Source organism: Suricata suricatta, chromosome 2 (genome assembly GCF_006229205.1).
Source record: "Suricata suricatta isolate VVHF042 chromosome 2, meerkat_22Aug2017_6uvM2_HiC, whole genome shotgun sequence".
In the NCBI taxonomy this organism is placed as follows: domain Eukaryota; kingdom Metazoa; phylum Chordata; class Mammalia; order Carnivora; family Herpestidae; genus Suricata; species Suricata suricatta.
The window spans coordinates 51431537-51449118 of NC_043701.1; positions in this window are offsets into that span (position 1 = coordinate 51431537).

Sequence of the window (17582 nt, forward strand, 5' to 3'; positions counted from 1 at the left end):
GGAGTATTTTATAAAAAGACACCCCAAAGTTTATAGCAGTGCTATCAACAATAACCAAATTATGGAGAGAGCTCAAATGTCCAACTGTTGAATGGATTAAGAAGATGTGGTATACAGTATATATGCAATGGAAGTACTCAGTGATGAAACAATGAAATCTTCCCATTTGCAACAATGTTGATGGAACTGGAGTGTATTATGCTAATCAAAGTAACTCAGTCAAAGAAAGGCAAATATATATGATTTAATTCATATGTGAAATTCGAGAAACCTAATAGAGGACCAGAGCAGAAGGGAAGGAAAAATAAGATAAAAACAGAGAGGGAGGCAAACAATAAGAGACTCTTAAATATGTAGAACAAACTGAGGGTTGACAGGAGTCAGGGATTGGGGGGTGAGTTAAATGGGTGATGGGCACTGAGAAGGGCATTTTTCAGGATGAACACAGGATGTCATATGTAAAAGATAAATCATTGTTTTCTACTCATGAAGCCAAGACTACACTGTATGTTAGCTAATGAGAATTAAAAAACATCGAAAAAAAGGCACATTATTTCAATAAACTTGAGGTCAATGGTTGAACAAAATCCTAGGCACATTTTATTCAATGTTAATATTATAATGATCCTTTGTAAAGAAATTTAGAAGAAAACTCATAACGAATTTCTGTAAGTGGGGTTGATGAGAACACATATCCCAACTGTATTCCAATTATACAAGAAAATACATTTAATGCCAGAACTTTGTCTTCTAAATGTATGCAAGAAGATTCTCTTCTGCTTCTCCTCCTGTAATCTGTCTCTCCTCTGGATATGTTGAACAAATGTTTAAAGGCTTTCAATTTGAAGAGTCATGCCTGGGACACTTATGCTGTGTTCCATTCATAATCAAGAAGAGTGTCTATTAAAATGAAGAAACAGAGGTGACGTGAGGAATTAAGGGACTATCTGGTGTTAGTAAGTCCCAGATGTGGCAGACAATGTAAGGTTTAAAATCTTTCATACTTGTTGCTGAAGCACGTGAATGAGAGAGAAGAGAAGAACAAAAAAAGAAGTAGAGCATGAGCTGGGGGAAGGGAAAACAAAGATCTGGCATTAAGAATTACACATCACTGGAAGAAAAGAGGATGTCACACAGCACAGTGATTTCTCAAGCAGATGGTGCTTTAAGTCTTTAAGAGGAGAAAGTCCCAAAGAACCTTCTGAGGGAGACCCAGAACAGCGGTCTGTGGAATGGCCTCAGAGCTTACTTAGCAAGATTTATGGTTTCAAAGTTTTCTGAGTAAGTTGGAAAGTTTTCAATGCATGAGTTAACTCATCTTGACCCTCAGAGGAAGAAATGACTCCTAAATATGTTTCTCTCCCCAGTCCAGCCCAGGTTTTTTCATATAAGGGTTTTATATTAGTAATGTTTTTGCAATGATCTAGAAAATGCCCATGGCTCATATAGGAAGGTTCATTCAAATCCCAGTGACCATTGCTCATGCTCTACTTTACTTTCTTGTATTTTACTGTGGGTTCGAGGTACTTGAGATCTCAATATTAGAGATGGTAAAAATTCAATTGATCTACATGAACTCTCCTTCGACATAGTATTTCACACAGTGATTAATCATAGATGTAAATATATGGATTCATAAAAATTCACATTAAGTGCATTTTGTTAAACCAGTTATCATTTAGACTTTTAAAAAATATTTATTATTTTTGAGAGAGAGAGTGAGAGCATGAGCACAAGAGGGGCAGAGAGAGGGAGACAGAAGATCCAAAGTGGGCTACAAGCTGACAGCTGCAGCCCAATGTGGGGCTCTAACTCACAAACCACAAGATCATGACCTGAAGTGTTGTTAGATGCTTAACAAACTGAGCCACCCAGGTGCCCCTAGAATTTTTGATTCTTGAAGGGCACATACTTCAGAAGTATGTCAATATGCTCTCATGCTATAGAAGCCATTTTTTTAGTAGCACAGAATTTGACAATAATAGTCCCTGAAAGGTTAGCTAGTTTGCCATTTCTTAGCAATTGGTACCCTAAATTAAAGGTTTATGCAAGGTGTAGCTTATATATCTAAATTCAGCCTCAACTCTCAATCTAAGGCACTGCTCATCTCCCTGGATGGATAGACAGCACAGTTCCTGAAGGTTTCCACTCCCCTATGATTAATGTGGTGCACTTCCTGGAATGTACATTAATGTAAAGTCATTAAAATATTTTAGTGATAGATATAACACAGAATGTACATTTTGAGTTTTTTAAGGCAAAAATGGGTCTTTAAAGAAAATCTAACTTTGACTAGCCAATTTCATCTAAACTTTGTTTTTTTTTTAATTTCACTTAGCATAATGCGCTTTATCCATGTTTTTAAAAATAGTTTATTGTCAAATGGGTTTCCATATAATACCCAGTGCTTCTCCCCACAAGTGCCCCCCACCATGACCATCACCCCCTCCCTCCCTCCCCCTCCCCCTTCAGTCCATGGTTCATTTTCAGTATTCAGTAAACTTTGAAACTATGCATTCTCTTGCTTCTGCCCTCAAAGTAATTTATAAGAACACTCTTGAGAGTCATCACTTCCATTATGGTTTTTACATTGGATATTCTTTCATTTTTTATTTATTATTATTTTTTTTTGAGAGAGAGAGAGAATACGAGTGGGGGAGAGGGGCAGAAGGAAAGATAGAGACAATCTTAAGCAGGCTCTACACTCAGTCCAGAGCCTGACATGGAGTTCAATCTCACAGACTGTGAGATCATGACTTGAGCAAAAATCAATGGTTAGATGCTCATCTGACTGAGCCAGCCAGGTGCCTCTACATTGCCTATTCTTAATTTAATTCATTGTGATAACTTTTATACAGCCAATTGGTCATTTTTCTTGCACCATCCTTTCACTTAATGTACAAACAAACATGCAGTAACCCCACTATCACCCCCATTAGCTTAGGGATTCTGAGAACAAATTGTGCATGAGCTTAAATCAAGAGAATTTTCTGTGTCTTCCAGAAGCAGCTGTATACCCAGTCCCCTCTCCCACCTTGAACTTGGAGGTGAATTCCCAAGGAGGACAAGATGAGGTTTTTATTGTCAGGAGCTGATCACTAAGTCCTCTGTGAGAGGTGTGGGTGGGACAATCCAATAGAGAAGAAATGAATGAGAATTACTCACTGAATGATTAATCTTCTAACCTATTTTCCCAATATGCTCTGAGAAAACCAAAAGCCTCGTCCATATACTCAATACCCTCTACAGGAGACTGAAAAAGTATTCTCCAGATGCAATAGATAGAATAACAACAAAATTCAGTAAGGGAGAAAATGGGAGTTGAAGCTGGCCTTTTTTATAAATGATAGCTGAATAAAAACCTAAAACCAATAAGAAAATGAATTCTGAGGATAAGAATATAAAAAATTACATATAATAAGATTGGGGATTGTTTACATAATCTACATATCATTATTGAAAGATGGAAGAAAATTGGACCAGTGCTTCCAACATTCTGAAAGACAATTATCTTTTAGAATTTTATGCCCAAGCAAACTCTATACAAAATATCTCTGAAAAAGGGTTTATTCAATTAAAGAAATGTTATAATACATAGCCCGTGCACCTTTTCTTAGGATGTCCATAAGTGTGCTGCTCCAGAAAACTTTGAAGTAAAAAAGATAAGAACTAGGAATCCTGAAAAGAAGGGTTCCCATACATCTGAAGATTGTACTTAATAATCTGACACCCACATCTGTTTAACAAGTGAAAAGAATAACCTGTGGAGATTACATGGGTGGAGAGGAATCTCCAGGAAGGAATATTCTCAATCTTTATTATTAGCTTCCATTCTTGGACTTATTTTTCAAAAGACAAAGCTTCCATTCTCTTGGGAGAGAAAGCCAGGGACAGGTGGGAGATACTAGGGTATATAGCCTCATCATTATCACTTCTGTACACAAGTAGGGCAAGGAGCTTAGGATTTCAACATTCACTATTATAGATTGATTATCACTTAATCTTTCTATTCTCAGCATTATCCACCTATCCCTCCACTCAACTGTGCCTGGAATCTAATCTAAGCTAAGAAAGAAAAGGAAAACACAAGGGGTCAGAAAAATAATTGGAGTGGGAAATCTCTAGTCTTGTATACATTTTAGGTTAACTTAAAAGAAGGTGATTGAAAAGGTGAGAGTCAGTGTTTTAAAGGGTGGGATGTTTGAAATGGAAATGTCGGATGAGTACTTTTGAAGTAATGAGTTTCATTCTTTCCTCAACCGTCATAACTAATTAGTCCTTGGATTCTATCACTCTACTGTTATCTGTCATTGCCAGATTATGCACCTCACCATCCTTCTTCTAATGTGGAATGTTATATTGTCTTCCTGAATTACTGGAATGATTATTTAATTAGTTGGCAGTTCCATTCATAAAGCCACTAATTCAATTTTCCATTTTTGATCAATTCTTTTTTCTATAATAACTGAATCCACAGCCTATTGACTCCATGATTGTCTACCTCTCTGTTTCCGTTGTTTTTACTTTCTTATCTGTCCTTATTTTATAGTTCATTTCTTTAAAAACACTTTGGTCAATATTCTAAACCATTTTGTTCCACTCTCTAAAATATTATGAAAAGCACATAATATCAAATTTAGCATCAACCATTTTCAATGCCTGGATGAGTAGTGTTAACTATATTCACATTATTGTGTAGCAGATCTCCAGAACTTTTTCATCTTGCAAAGCTGAAACCATACCCATCGAAAAGCAGCTCCCTATTTTTCCTGATTCCCAGCCCTTAGCAATTTCTATTCTATATTCTGATTCTATGATTTTGACTATACTAGATATCTCACATAAGTGACATCCTACAAAATTTGTCCTCTTTGACTGGCCAACTTCACTCAGCATGGTATCCTCAAAGTTCATGCATCAGCCAGATGTCAGAATTTCCTTCCTTTTGAAGGCTGAATAATATTCCATTGTATATGTGCCTTACATTTTCTTTCTTTCTTTCTTTTTTTTATATTTTATTGTCAAATTGGTTTCCATACAACACCTAGTGCTCTTCCCCACAAGTGCCCTCCTCCATCACCACCACCTCTTTTCCCTTCTCCCTCTTTCCCTTCAACCCTCAGTTCATTTTCAGCATTCAATAGTCCCTCAAGTTTTGCATCCCTCTATCTCCCCAACTCTCTCTCCCTCTTCCCCTCCCCCGGTCCTCCATTAGGTTTCTCCTGCTTTCCTGTTAGACCTATCAGTGCAAACATATGGTTTCTGTCCTTCTCTGCCTGGCGTACTTCGCTTAGCATGACACCCTCAAGGTCCATCCACTTTCCTACAAATGGCCATATGTCATTCTTTCTCATTGTCATGTAGTGCTCCATTGTGTATATATACCACATCTCCTTGATCTACTCATCAGGTGATGGACATTTAGGCTTTTTGCATGTTTTGGCTATTGTTGACAGTGCTGCTATGAACATTGGGGTACATGTGCTCCTATGCATCAGCATTTCTGTATCTCTTGGGTAAATCCCTAGCAGTGCTATTGCTGGTCATAAGGGGGTTCTATGGATAGTTTTTTGAGGAACCTCCACACTGTTTTCCAGAGCGGCTGCATCAGATTACATTCCCACCAACAGGGTAGGAGCCTGCCTGTCTCTCCACACCCTTGCCAGCATCTATAGTCTCTTGATTTGTTCATTTTAGCACTCTGACTGGCATGAGGTGGTATGTCAGTGTGGTTTTGATTTGTGTTTCCCTGATGATGAGTGATGTTGAGCATCGTTTCATGTGCCTGTAGGCCATTCTGGATGTCCTCTTGGGAGAAGTGTCTGTTCATGTCTTCTGCCCATTTCTTCACTGGGTTATTTGTTTTGTGGGTATGAAGTTCGGTGAGTTCCTTGTATATTTTAGATAGTAGCTCTTTATCTAATATGTCATTTGCAACTATCTTTTCCCATTTTGACAGTTGCCTATTAGTTTTCTTGATTGTTTCCTTTGCAGTGCAGAAGCTTTTTATCTTGATGCAGTCCCAAGAGTTCAGTTTTGCTTTCATTTCCCTTGACTTTGGGGATGTGTCAAGTAGGAGATTGCTGTGGTGGAGGTCCAGGAGGTTTTTTCCTACTTTCTCCTCCAGGGTTTTGATGGTTTCCTGTCTCACATTGAGGTCCTTCAGCCATTCTGAGTTAATTTTTGTGTATGGTGTAAGAAAGTGGTCTAGTTTCATTCTTCTGCATGTTGCTATCCAGTTCTCCCAACACCACCTGCTAAAGAGGCAGTCTTTTTCCATCGGATACTCTAACCTGCTTTGTCAAAAATTAACTGCCCATACATTTGTGGGCCCAGTTCTGGATTCTCTATTCTATTCCGTTGGTCCATATGTCTGTTTTTGTGCCAATACCATACAGTCTTGATGATGACAGCTTTGTAGTAGAGGCTAAAGTCTGGGATTGTGATGCCTCCCATTTTGGTTTTCTTCTTCAATATAACTTTGGCTATTCGAGGTCTTTTGTGGTTAGACACCACTATAAACATGAATTCTAGAGAGAACACAATGACTCTAAATCCACATTTTTCAATAATAACACTGCATGTAAATGGACTGAATGCTCCAACCAAACGACACAGAGTAGCAGAATGGATAAAAAAACAAAACCCATATTTGCTGTCTACAAGAGACTCATTTTTGACCAGAAGACACCTTCAGGTTGAAAGTAAAGGGATGGAGAAATATCTATCATGCGACTGGAAGCCAAAAGAAAGCTGGAGTAGCCATACTTATATCAGACAAACTGGATTTTAAAGTAAAGGCAGTAACAAGAGATGAAGAAGGACATTATATAATAATTACAGGATCTCTTCATCAGGAAGAACTAACAATTATAAATATCTATATGCCAAATTCAGGAGCGCCCAAATGCCTTACATTTTCTTGATTCATTTATTGATGGACATTTGGGCTGCTTGAAATTCTTGGCTGTTGTGAATAATGCTGCAATGAACATGAGTGTGCACATATGTCTTTGAGATCCTGCTTTCAGTTCTTTTGAATGTATCACCAGAAGTGGGAGACCTGCCTCAAATGATAATTTTATTTTTAACATTTTGAGGAAAGTCTATACCTTTTTCAATCGTGGCTGCACCATTTTACATTCCCACCAGCAGTGCATGAGGGCTTTGGCGTCCGCACATCCCTGTCAGTATTAGCTGTTCTGTTTTTTTCGATAATGGCCAACTTAATGTGTATGAAGTGACTCCTCATTCTGGTTTTGATTTACATTTACCTAGTGATTAGTGATGCTGAGCATCTTTTCATATTCTTACTGGCCATTTGTATATCTTTAAAAAACTGTATAACAGATACTTTGCCCATTTGTTAATTGGATTACTTTTTTTGGTAATTGTTGTTGAGTTATAGGAGTTCTTTATATATAGTAGATATTAACCCTCTATCAAATGTATGATATGCCATTATTCTGTAGTGTGGTAGGTACCCAGGCATCTGAAGTGTGCTTACCACCTTTTCCTAAATGCTCTGAGCCAGGTGAGACATAAAGTAGGCTTTGGGAAACTCTCCCCATAGGCCAGAACATTGAACACACATTCCATGTGCCTCTTTTCCTCCATCATGTGCTGTGATGTGCTGGGAGAGGGAGGCACTATAGTAGGCACAGTAAAGTTTCTTACCTGCTTCAATGTGCCTCTTCTTGGTGCTGTGCCTGCCTGAGGTGCTATAAATTCTCCACTGGCCTGGAGTTCTATCAAAGGAAATCTGGCTCGTGTATTGCTCTTAAGTCAGTGTCTCCATGGAAGGAGGAGGGCCCAGGGCTTCCTACTGAACCATCCTGTTGTCATTACTCCTTTTACGTTGCTTTTGCCACAACCATTTGTTTCAACAGAAAGTCACTGCACACATTTTCATGAGCTCCCCAACCCCCTCCCCCATAGTAGTTTCTTTGAATGAAAGGTACCTGTCAGAACAAAACCAAAGGAAACGCTTGGGTTCTACTAGATGAGCAATAATATATATTTCCACACAGAAGTGTAAGAGTTTTGCTGACTTAGTTTTTGGTTTGTTTCTTTATTTTGCCCTTGTTTAATTTAACCACAGCTATATTCACTTATATGAAGTATAACATGTGAATAGCAAGTATAACAAAAAAAATAACACAACATTTTGCACAGATAGACTCTTCTGGAAGGAATGAATTTGTCTTCTGCTTTTGTGACTATCATTATACATACCTGGATTTTTATTTGGTCAATATTATGTTATATTACTAACATTTTTTTAAAGCACAAATTGTTTCTACTTAGCCACTTCTGTCTCTCATTCAGTTCTGTGGCATGGTGTCATTTTGTCACTTCTAAAAAAAATCTGTGGCCAGTTTCTTAGTGTTTTGCTCAATAAGATGTTCCAGACTCCTCTTGTTTCCCCCTGCTACAAACCTAGACTTAGCCATTGTTCCAAAGAACTTTTTTGATTAGGAGTAGATTTCAAAAACTGTAAGGTGGCCTTGGGTTTGCTCACCAATACTAGGATTTCTAGGTCACCCAATTGCTAGATTTAGCAACATAGTTTTAAAAGCATGAATTCTTTGCATATTTTATGTAATTTATACCTTGTAAAGGTTACCACTGTGTTATTTGATAGTACATTTTCCATAACTGTTATGTCTTCATTGTGTAGCCTGGCCTTTAGCACTAAAGGTTGTCCTTTTTGACTGGCCAGTGCTTTTTATTCTGGATTTCACTTTGTTAGGTAGCATTATTACAAACACTGTGTATTTTTGTTTGACTTTGCCTGGTATAAGATTCCCCATTTCTTTGTTTTCAGATTTTCTGAATTTCGCTTTGTAAGCATGGTTCCCTCACATAACAATGTGCTGGATTCCAATCTCAATTCCTTTCTTTTTAATAATTAATTTTAATGCATTTATATATATGTACCTGGCATGGGTCAAATATTTATTTTAACTGTATTTAATTTGATGCTATTAATAGCACAGTAACAATAATAACAGAAATTAATTGAAAAGAAAAAAAAATAAAAATGATGACATAAGAACAACTGTCACTGTCTTTCTTAATTCTTTGGGAGATATTTATTCACATGGTTTTCTCGTTTCTGATTCCTCAGTGTTTTATCACCAGTTATTCTATATAATTTTTTTGAGGACCAAGAGCTTATACTTTAGTATTATCAAAGGTTTGCTGGCAAATGTTTAGCCACCAGTTCTGTGCAGGAAAATCAGATCATGATTTGACTTGTAGCATTTACTGATTTCCCTGATAACATTACTACCACCACAATGTTGTACATGAGATTGCTGAGGGTAGAATTGGCAAGTGCACACCACGTGTTATTATGAGAGCTTAGCCTGCCACATAGCTCATAATAAATGCTTACTGACTCTTTTAGGAATATGAAATTAATAAAAAATAAAATATTTAATTCATTGATGTCCTTCTATCAGAAACATTAGTGGGGAATTCTCAATGGTGTTTAGAGAAATTGTATTAAATTACTTCTCCTAACCTACAGTTCTAGAGGGTAGATAACTTGGTTCTCAAACATTATTCTACATGAGCATTCCCTGCAGGTCTTTGGAAAAACACAGATTGAGGGCTTTGCTCTGATTCAGTAGTCGGGGGATGGTGCTCAGAATTTCACATTTTTATCAAGTTTACAATGGCATTGATGCAGCTCTTCAGGAATTGGAATTTGAGAACCACAGATATAGAGAAGAGTAAAATAAATAAAATTTATATCTTTGCTATTTGCGACTATAACCGATTCTTCTGATGGGTAAATGGTATTTCAAAATATGTAAGTGAAAGGGTGCCCAGGTATCTTAGTTGGTAAAGCACCTGACCCTTGACGTTGGTTCAGGTCATGGTCTCACAGTTTCATTAGTGGACCCCTGCGTCAGATTCTATGCTGACAGCAGAGTCTACTTGGGGTTCTCTCTCTTCCTCTCTCTCTGCCCCTACAGCACTCTTGGACATGCATGTGCTCTCTCTCACTCTCTCAAAACAAAAGTAAATAAAACTAAAAAAAAACATAAGTGAAAATATGCTTTCAATTCCATACATTGGAATATATGGCAGGCACACCAATGGCCAGCACAAAATGCCCACGCCTAATCCCCAGACCTAGAGGGAATTTGACCTCTGGTTAAATGACAAAAGGGACTTTGCAAATGTGATTCAGGTTAATGACCTTGAGGTGGGAAGGTTTTGAATTATCTGGGGAAGTCTAATTTAATCAAACAAATCATTAAAAGCAGAGAAACTAAACTAGTTAGCTCGGAGAGATGTGATATGGAAAGGATTCAAACCACAGTTACTGGCTTTGAACGTGAAAGAAGGGGCCCAAAGCCAAGGATTGTGGGGTTCCTCTGGAACCTAGAAAAATGGATGCTTCCACAGAAAGTCCAGAAACTAATGTAACCTTGCTGACACCTTAATTTTAGCCTTTTGAGATTCATTTCATATGTGTGACCTCTAGTACTATAATAAATTTCTGCTGTTTTAAGCCACAAAACATGTGGTGATCTGCTGCATTAACAGAAATCTAATATAAAAGATGCCATGAACTCAATTTGCTATCCAAATTCTACGACCCGTCAGTGTACTTGGTTTGGAAAAATAAGTCCAAAAGGAAAGAAAATAATGGTGATAAAACATCACCTATAGTCGCTTTTCCAACCCCTCCAGCCACCATGTTACAGAAAGACTTATTTCAGAGATTTACATTTAATGATGTATTTATACAATCAAATGACAGCTTAGCAGTATAAAAATAAGAGTGAGGTAGGTCTTCATGTCAAATGGCAAATATGCATTCACAGTTTTTATACTTTCTGCAGTACAATGGACTGCTTTCTGGAAAAAATGAACACTTATTTTAGACACTTTTATATAAAGACAATTTGTGCCTTAACTCTGGTACCTTCCAGACCTCTTGAATATGGTAGTATGGGTGGTGGCCCATTAACTTTTGTTGGTTGGTGTTGGCTTCTCTATGTGGTTTACTTCTGCAGTTATTTTCAAAAGTATATGAATAGTCTTTAGGAAATAAAAATAAACTCTTGTACCTGATCTTTCCCACCATCTCTGTGGAACACCCCCTTGTCTGACATTACAGTGGGTGGAGCGGGGTCTTTGGGACTGAAAAGTGACATTTCATCATAGCACCTTAAAGCAATACTTAGCCATTCACTGAATTTTGAGGTTTGTTTTCTTCTGAAAGTAGTTCTTAACCACAACTTACTTGTTTGTTTATGTCTGCTTTACAGTAAAAGCAGAGAGCAGAATGAAGCCATACACCATTTAAAAGAATTGTTTCCCTGGAGAACCCAATTCTCTGACCAGGTATGTTAATTTAGATAGGAAACAACCTTCCGTAGCCAAACATCAGGGTTTTGGTATTTATTTGGCAATTGTTGTAAACTGTTGAGTCAATTAATGTGAATTCATTTCTGTGGTTTCTGGATATTTACCTAATAGAGCAAAATACAGCAAAAGCATATACAAAAAGTACAGCAATGAGTTGTTTATTATCAAACAGTGGTTTCTCAGTCCAAAAATTATTTTTAGATTCTCACAATTTGAAAAATTTGTCCTGGATATTTATGGGCTTATCTGCTGCAAATAACAAGTATTTTGCATCCATATATTCTAGATGCTTTTAAAGCATCTCTGGGACAAACTTACTACAAAATACATCGATAGAACAGTGAGGAGCTCTCTGTGTTTCAGGGCTCCCCATGCTTTTAGATGAGACAATGCAGACATTTGGGGGGCCCTTAAAGGATTGAGAAACATTAAAATTGCAGTATCAAAATTATAGTTGTGAATCACTACTAGTGAAAAAATGCATCACGGTGAAGAGTAAAGGAGGAGGATCTACATATGAACTGTTTTTGTTTTTAACACCCCCAAACATATTAAACCCTATTTTATTTGTCTCTGTTTCCATGCACAAATTGGAGGTTCAGAACTTACTGAAGTTCTACCCTACTCGAAAATGTCTCTGCTGAAGTGCAAAGGAATTCCTCGATCGGATCTTGCTTATACTCTAGAATGGGGTCAAATGAAAGAAGTAGAACTTTCTAGTACTTTCAAGTTTTACTGTAAGACTTCTACTAGGCATTGTATTTACCACTTACCTTTTCACTTTTATGGTGGGATGAGCATAATTTATGGTTTCAATCCTGTTGACACTAAATTAGCAACTTCATTTTTTAAAATGTTTCAATGTTTATTTATTTTTGAGAGAGAGAAAGACAGAGTGTGAGTAAGGGAGGGGCAGGAGAGAGGGAGACAGAATCTGAAGCTGGCTCCAGGCTCCAAGCTGTCAGCACAGAGCCTGATGCGAGGCTTGAACCCATGAATCCTGAGATCATGACCTGAGCTGAAGTCAGCCACTCAACCGACTGAGCCACCCAAGCTCCCCAGTAGTGCTTATTTTTTCAATTTAAATTCCTATCAAGTGATAGATACTACAATTAATTTTTTAAAGCCTCTTTCAGGCTCATCACAAAGAAAGCAATATTATATCTCCTCCCAGGCCTCATTTATTGGTGTTCTATGGAGGTCCTTCTCAACACTTGGAAATGTTTTCTTGTATTTAAGCCTATAATTTAATTAGCCTACTTCTAATAACATATCTGAATTGAATCTGTGGTTTTGCATTTATTGTTGTTACTTTGCAAAGGGAGGAGCTTCCCTCATGCAAACACCTCCCACTGCTACAGCCCTAATGCCTCCGCAGTAATAACAGGATCTGGGGCTGTCATAGCCCTTGGTCTCATTATGATGCCAGTATCATCTAAGCTCATGGTCTGGTGTCAAGTGAGGTTTGTGGGGTTTTTTTTCCTAATACATGTTGGTTCCCTCTGGAATAAATAATCCCTTATTTTTGTTGTGTTTAGTTTTTTTTTCTATGCATTTATCATTAATACATCTCTAAATATTTTAATAAAATTATAACTCTTTTCAGTCTGTAGAAATATATCTGGGATTCTGTTAGTGTATTTTTTTTTTACTTTTTATTTTTATTTTTGGCAACTAGGCAAAGACTGGCTGCATCAGTTCTAGGGCATAATGAAGATTCAAGCATCATTCTTCAAAAGTCCCATTGAAGGTACTAAAAAATAAAGTCTATTTTTTAAAAGATGTTATATTACTTATAAAACATAGTAGGAAGAAGAGTACTATATGAATTATAATATAAACTTATAAATTATGAAAAACTTGTGGGATCATAATTTTAAATAGTAAAATAAGTAATATTACTTTATTAATATATCTTGATTGAGTATAAGATTATACTGGCTCTCTTTCTATAAATTCATTTATTACTTCAACAAAATTTATTCTTTTACCAACTGTGTTTTCAATCAATATAATTGAAAATGACTTTGGCTGTTCTTGGCAAATACAAGATCCCAATAACTCGGAGTAATTTTTAATTTTGAGAAAGATCTTTCTGCTGATACAACTGGTAAGGGTTCTAAGAGTCTTTTATTGGCAATGAGAACATTAAAATACACTCTAGTGAATTATTTCAGAATACAATTCTTAATAGAGGTAGAGCTGATGGCTCTCATCAGACAATTTTCCTAGAAAGATTTAACTCTTCAGACACATCAGTTTCACGTTAAGTCTGAATTTAATTTTAGACATAAGTTTATCAAAGACAGTGTAATGCATACTCCATTACCTGCTCTATTTTCTGGTGGTTGCACCAGAAATGAAAATTGTTTCATGATTTTTATATGCAGTAAAACCTTGGGTTGTGAGTAACTTGTTCTGCGAGTGAGTGTTCCACAAGATGAGCAAACATTCCTAATACATTTTAACTTGATAAACGAGCAATGTCTTGCAATATGAGTTGTACATGATACCTAATGTCACATGATCACAACTGAGCCAATAGTTCTTGAAATCCACTTTGATATACAAGCTCTTTGGAAGACAATCATGTTTCCAGAACAACTTGTGTTTGCGAACCAAGGTTTCACTATAATTCAAAATTCATGTTTGTGCCTCTATTGCTGTGTCTTTCAGGACAGGAACATTTTATTATGAAAATAGTTCTATTTTCTATCAAATGTGATAACTTGTACATTTAATTTTTATTTCTAAAAGTGTGGACATTGGTTTTGACATGTTGCAGCAGTTTTAAAAACCAGAGAAAACTGTCCCAAAGAGGCGTGCCTCCTCTCCCAAGGCAAGCTGGCTTTCTCTGCTTCTGCTACCACTGCTGGGACCAAGCCTTGTTTTCGCACCGGGGACTGACCCTAATGTGCATGCTGAAACTTCAGCCCGACCCCTCTGGGTGCACTATTTCCAAGCCTGCTGCCTGTCCTGCCCAAGGCCTGAGCCCACATGCATACGGTTGCATCTGGTGGATCTCCACTTCTCTTGCACATGCTCCATTGGTCCATCAGACTTCACACAAAACACAAGTCCAGAGATAAACTTAAGAATTTAGGGGTGCCTGGGTGGCTTGGTTGGTTAAGTGTTCAACTTCTGCTCAGGTCATGATCTCATGGTTTGTGGGTTCCAGCCTTCTGTTGGGCTCTGTGCTGACAGCTAGCTCAGAGCCTGGAGACTGTCTTTGGATTCTGTGTCTCCCTCTCTCTCTGACCCTCCCCGGCTCCTGCTATCTCTCTCTGTCTCTCAAAAATAAATTAAAAATATAAAAAAATTAAAAGAAAAAAATTTAATGACTGAAAACCAGAGCATGAATCCATGAAGCTGGCCCCAAGTAAGGCTAATATCTAGTCAGTGAAACACAAGCTAACTATTCATCATGTTTGCAGCTTGCATCCATTGTGATTGGGCTGGCATTGCTTCTAATTGCTCAATGCTGATGGCATATGACTCATTAAATAGTTTGAATTCCACCCCAAATGCCTTTTTATTCCCCAGCTACAATCTGGCTATTGCTCTAAAAACCAGCTGCCACATTTTTTCCCAAAGCTTCTCTTCAGCATCATGATAGAAATTCCTGCTACTTGATCCCACCACATTTTTATTGTTTTTGTGGACCTTTTATTCCAGTAATCCTTGAGAAAGAGAGCATTGGCATACCTGAAAACATCCATTAAAAAATTCTATGATGCTTGATTCTTAATTTGATTAACACAGATTTCTGTTTGAAAAGTGTGTTCTGTAATTTTGAGTGAATTTTTTGGGAGGAGGGTTTAAAGTTTCTATTAAGAAGTCTGATGACATTTTTGAGATCTAGCTCATTCTACAGCTTCCAGGAGTATATAAGATTTGATGTAGCTGTCTGTTGCTGAAAACGTCCCAATACTAGTGCCTTCAATAGATATAAATGTGTTTCTTTTTCACATAACAAAAAGTCTTGAGGTGGGCATCCTCCATGTATTAATTCGGTAGGGCTACCATAGACTGGGTGGCTTAACTAATGGAAATGTATTTCCTCAGAATTCTGGAAGCTAGAAATTCATGACCAAAGTGTTAAGAGGTTTGGTTTCTTCTGAGGCCTCTTTCCTTGGCTTGTAGAGACCTATCCTTTTTCAATATCTTCACTGGTCTTCCTTCTTGAGTCTGTGTCCTAAACTCTTCTTGTAAGAATACCAGTCATGTCAGATAAGGGTCCACCCTAATGATCTCACTTTACCTTCATTACCCCTGTCCAGCCTCTATCTCCAAACAATCACATTCAGAGGTACTAGGGGTCAGGATATCAGTGTATGAATTAAGGAGGGAAAGAACTCCACCCAAACCCTCCTCTGTTTGACCTTGCAAATTCATGTCACAGGGAACATATATTCACCACATCACAACCACCACCAAGGCTTATCTAATTCCAGCACTAGCTCTAAATTCAAAATCTCATCTAAATACCACCTAAATAAAGTAAGGGTGAGACTTGAGTTATGATCTATCCTGAAGAAAAGATCCTCTCCAGCTCTTAAACTATGAAACCAGACCAAAAAAAAATCTGCTTCTAAAATACAATGTATAGACAGTTATAGGATGGGCATTTCCATTCCAAAAGGGAGAAGGAAAGAGAGGAAAGAAGAAAGCCGTCATGGACCCTAAGCAAGTCTGAAAACTAACATGATCTGAAAGCAAAATAATTTCTCAAAAACCTTGTTGATGTTTTATGTAATTCATAGGGGCCAAGGTATCAGATAGGAGGGTAGCCCACAGATCTCCATATACCTCCCATCTCTATCCCCAACCTCTGGTGAGATGGCTGATGGTATTTGTAAATAGTTGTCCACTTACAGTCTTGATGTTTGCTCCAGAACATTCTTTTTTTCTTTTTTTTTTCTTCTCATTTTTTGCAATATGAAGAGAGTGAGAATTTTCCAACTCTTCAAGTTCTGGTTCTTTCTTGCTTAACAATTCTTTAACTTATCTCTCTCCTCTTACATTTTTATTGTAAGTAATCAGGAGACACCAGAATGAACCTTCAACATTTTGCTGAGAAATATCCTCAGAAAACTATCCATTGCTTATAAGTTTTATCTTCCACAACACACTGGAAAACATTTTGGCCAAGTTCTTGGGCACTTTTTAACAAGGGTTTCCATTCTTCTAGGTTCCAATAAATTTTGCTTCATTTCCATCTGAGACCTAACAAGAAGCAACTTGATGGTTCACAGTCTGTGGACATTCTCTTTGTAATGATACATATGTGACTCTAAGATGTGGACGATTTCTCTACAGCTCTTTCTTTTTTTCCTGAGCTCTATCTCACCAGAAACTGCTTGAGTGTCCATTTTTCTACCAGAAACCTCTTCAAGGCATTGTAGGCATTTTCTAACATGCACCTAAAATTCTACCATCTTTTGCCGGAGACAGAGTTGTGGGGCCACATTTGCATTGTAGGTTTTTGCTATAGCAGCATCTCAGTTTTCTGTACCAAGACCTGTATTAGTTTGCTAGGACTGGTTTAACAAAGTGCTATAGTCTAGGTGTTTAAAACGTCAGAAATCTATTTTCTCACAGTTCTAGAAGCTAGAAGTCAAGCTCAAGGTACCAGCAGGATCAGTTACTTCTGAGGCTCTCTCTTAGACTTGTAGATTGCTGTCTTCTTTTGGTATTCTAGGGGTTTTCCTTCTGTGTGTGTCTATGGCTTCATCTCCTCTTTGTAAAAAATAAAAGACATATTGCATTTGGGGTCCAACCTAATGACCTAATTTTATCTTAATTTCCTCTGTAAGACCCTGTCTCAAATACAGTTATATTTTAAGGTACTTGTGGTTAGGTCTTAAACATAAGACTTCTGGGGAGATCCAATTCAGCCTAAATCACTGGTTCAAAATGGTGACCCCACGAAGCCATCCACAAAGCCATTCAGCACCATTTGAATTCTTTTCACTTTATGCCTGGGATAGGACCTTTTTCCTTATGGTACAAGATGGTGGCTGGATTTCCAATTACTGCATATGACACATTTGGTACAAATTTAAGTCAGGCCCTAGGAGGAAGGCATAAGGAGTGATACACCCCTTCTTGTTTAAGAAGATTTTTGAAAGTCCAGATAACAGCTGCATCACATGTTACTGACCAGCACTTAGTCACATGACAATAGCTAA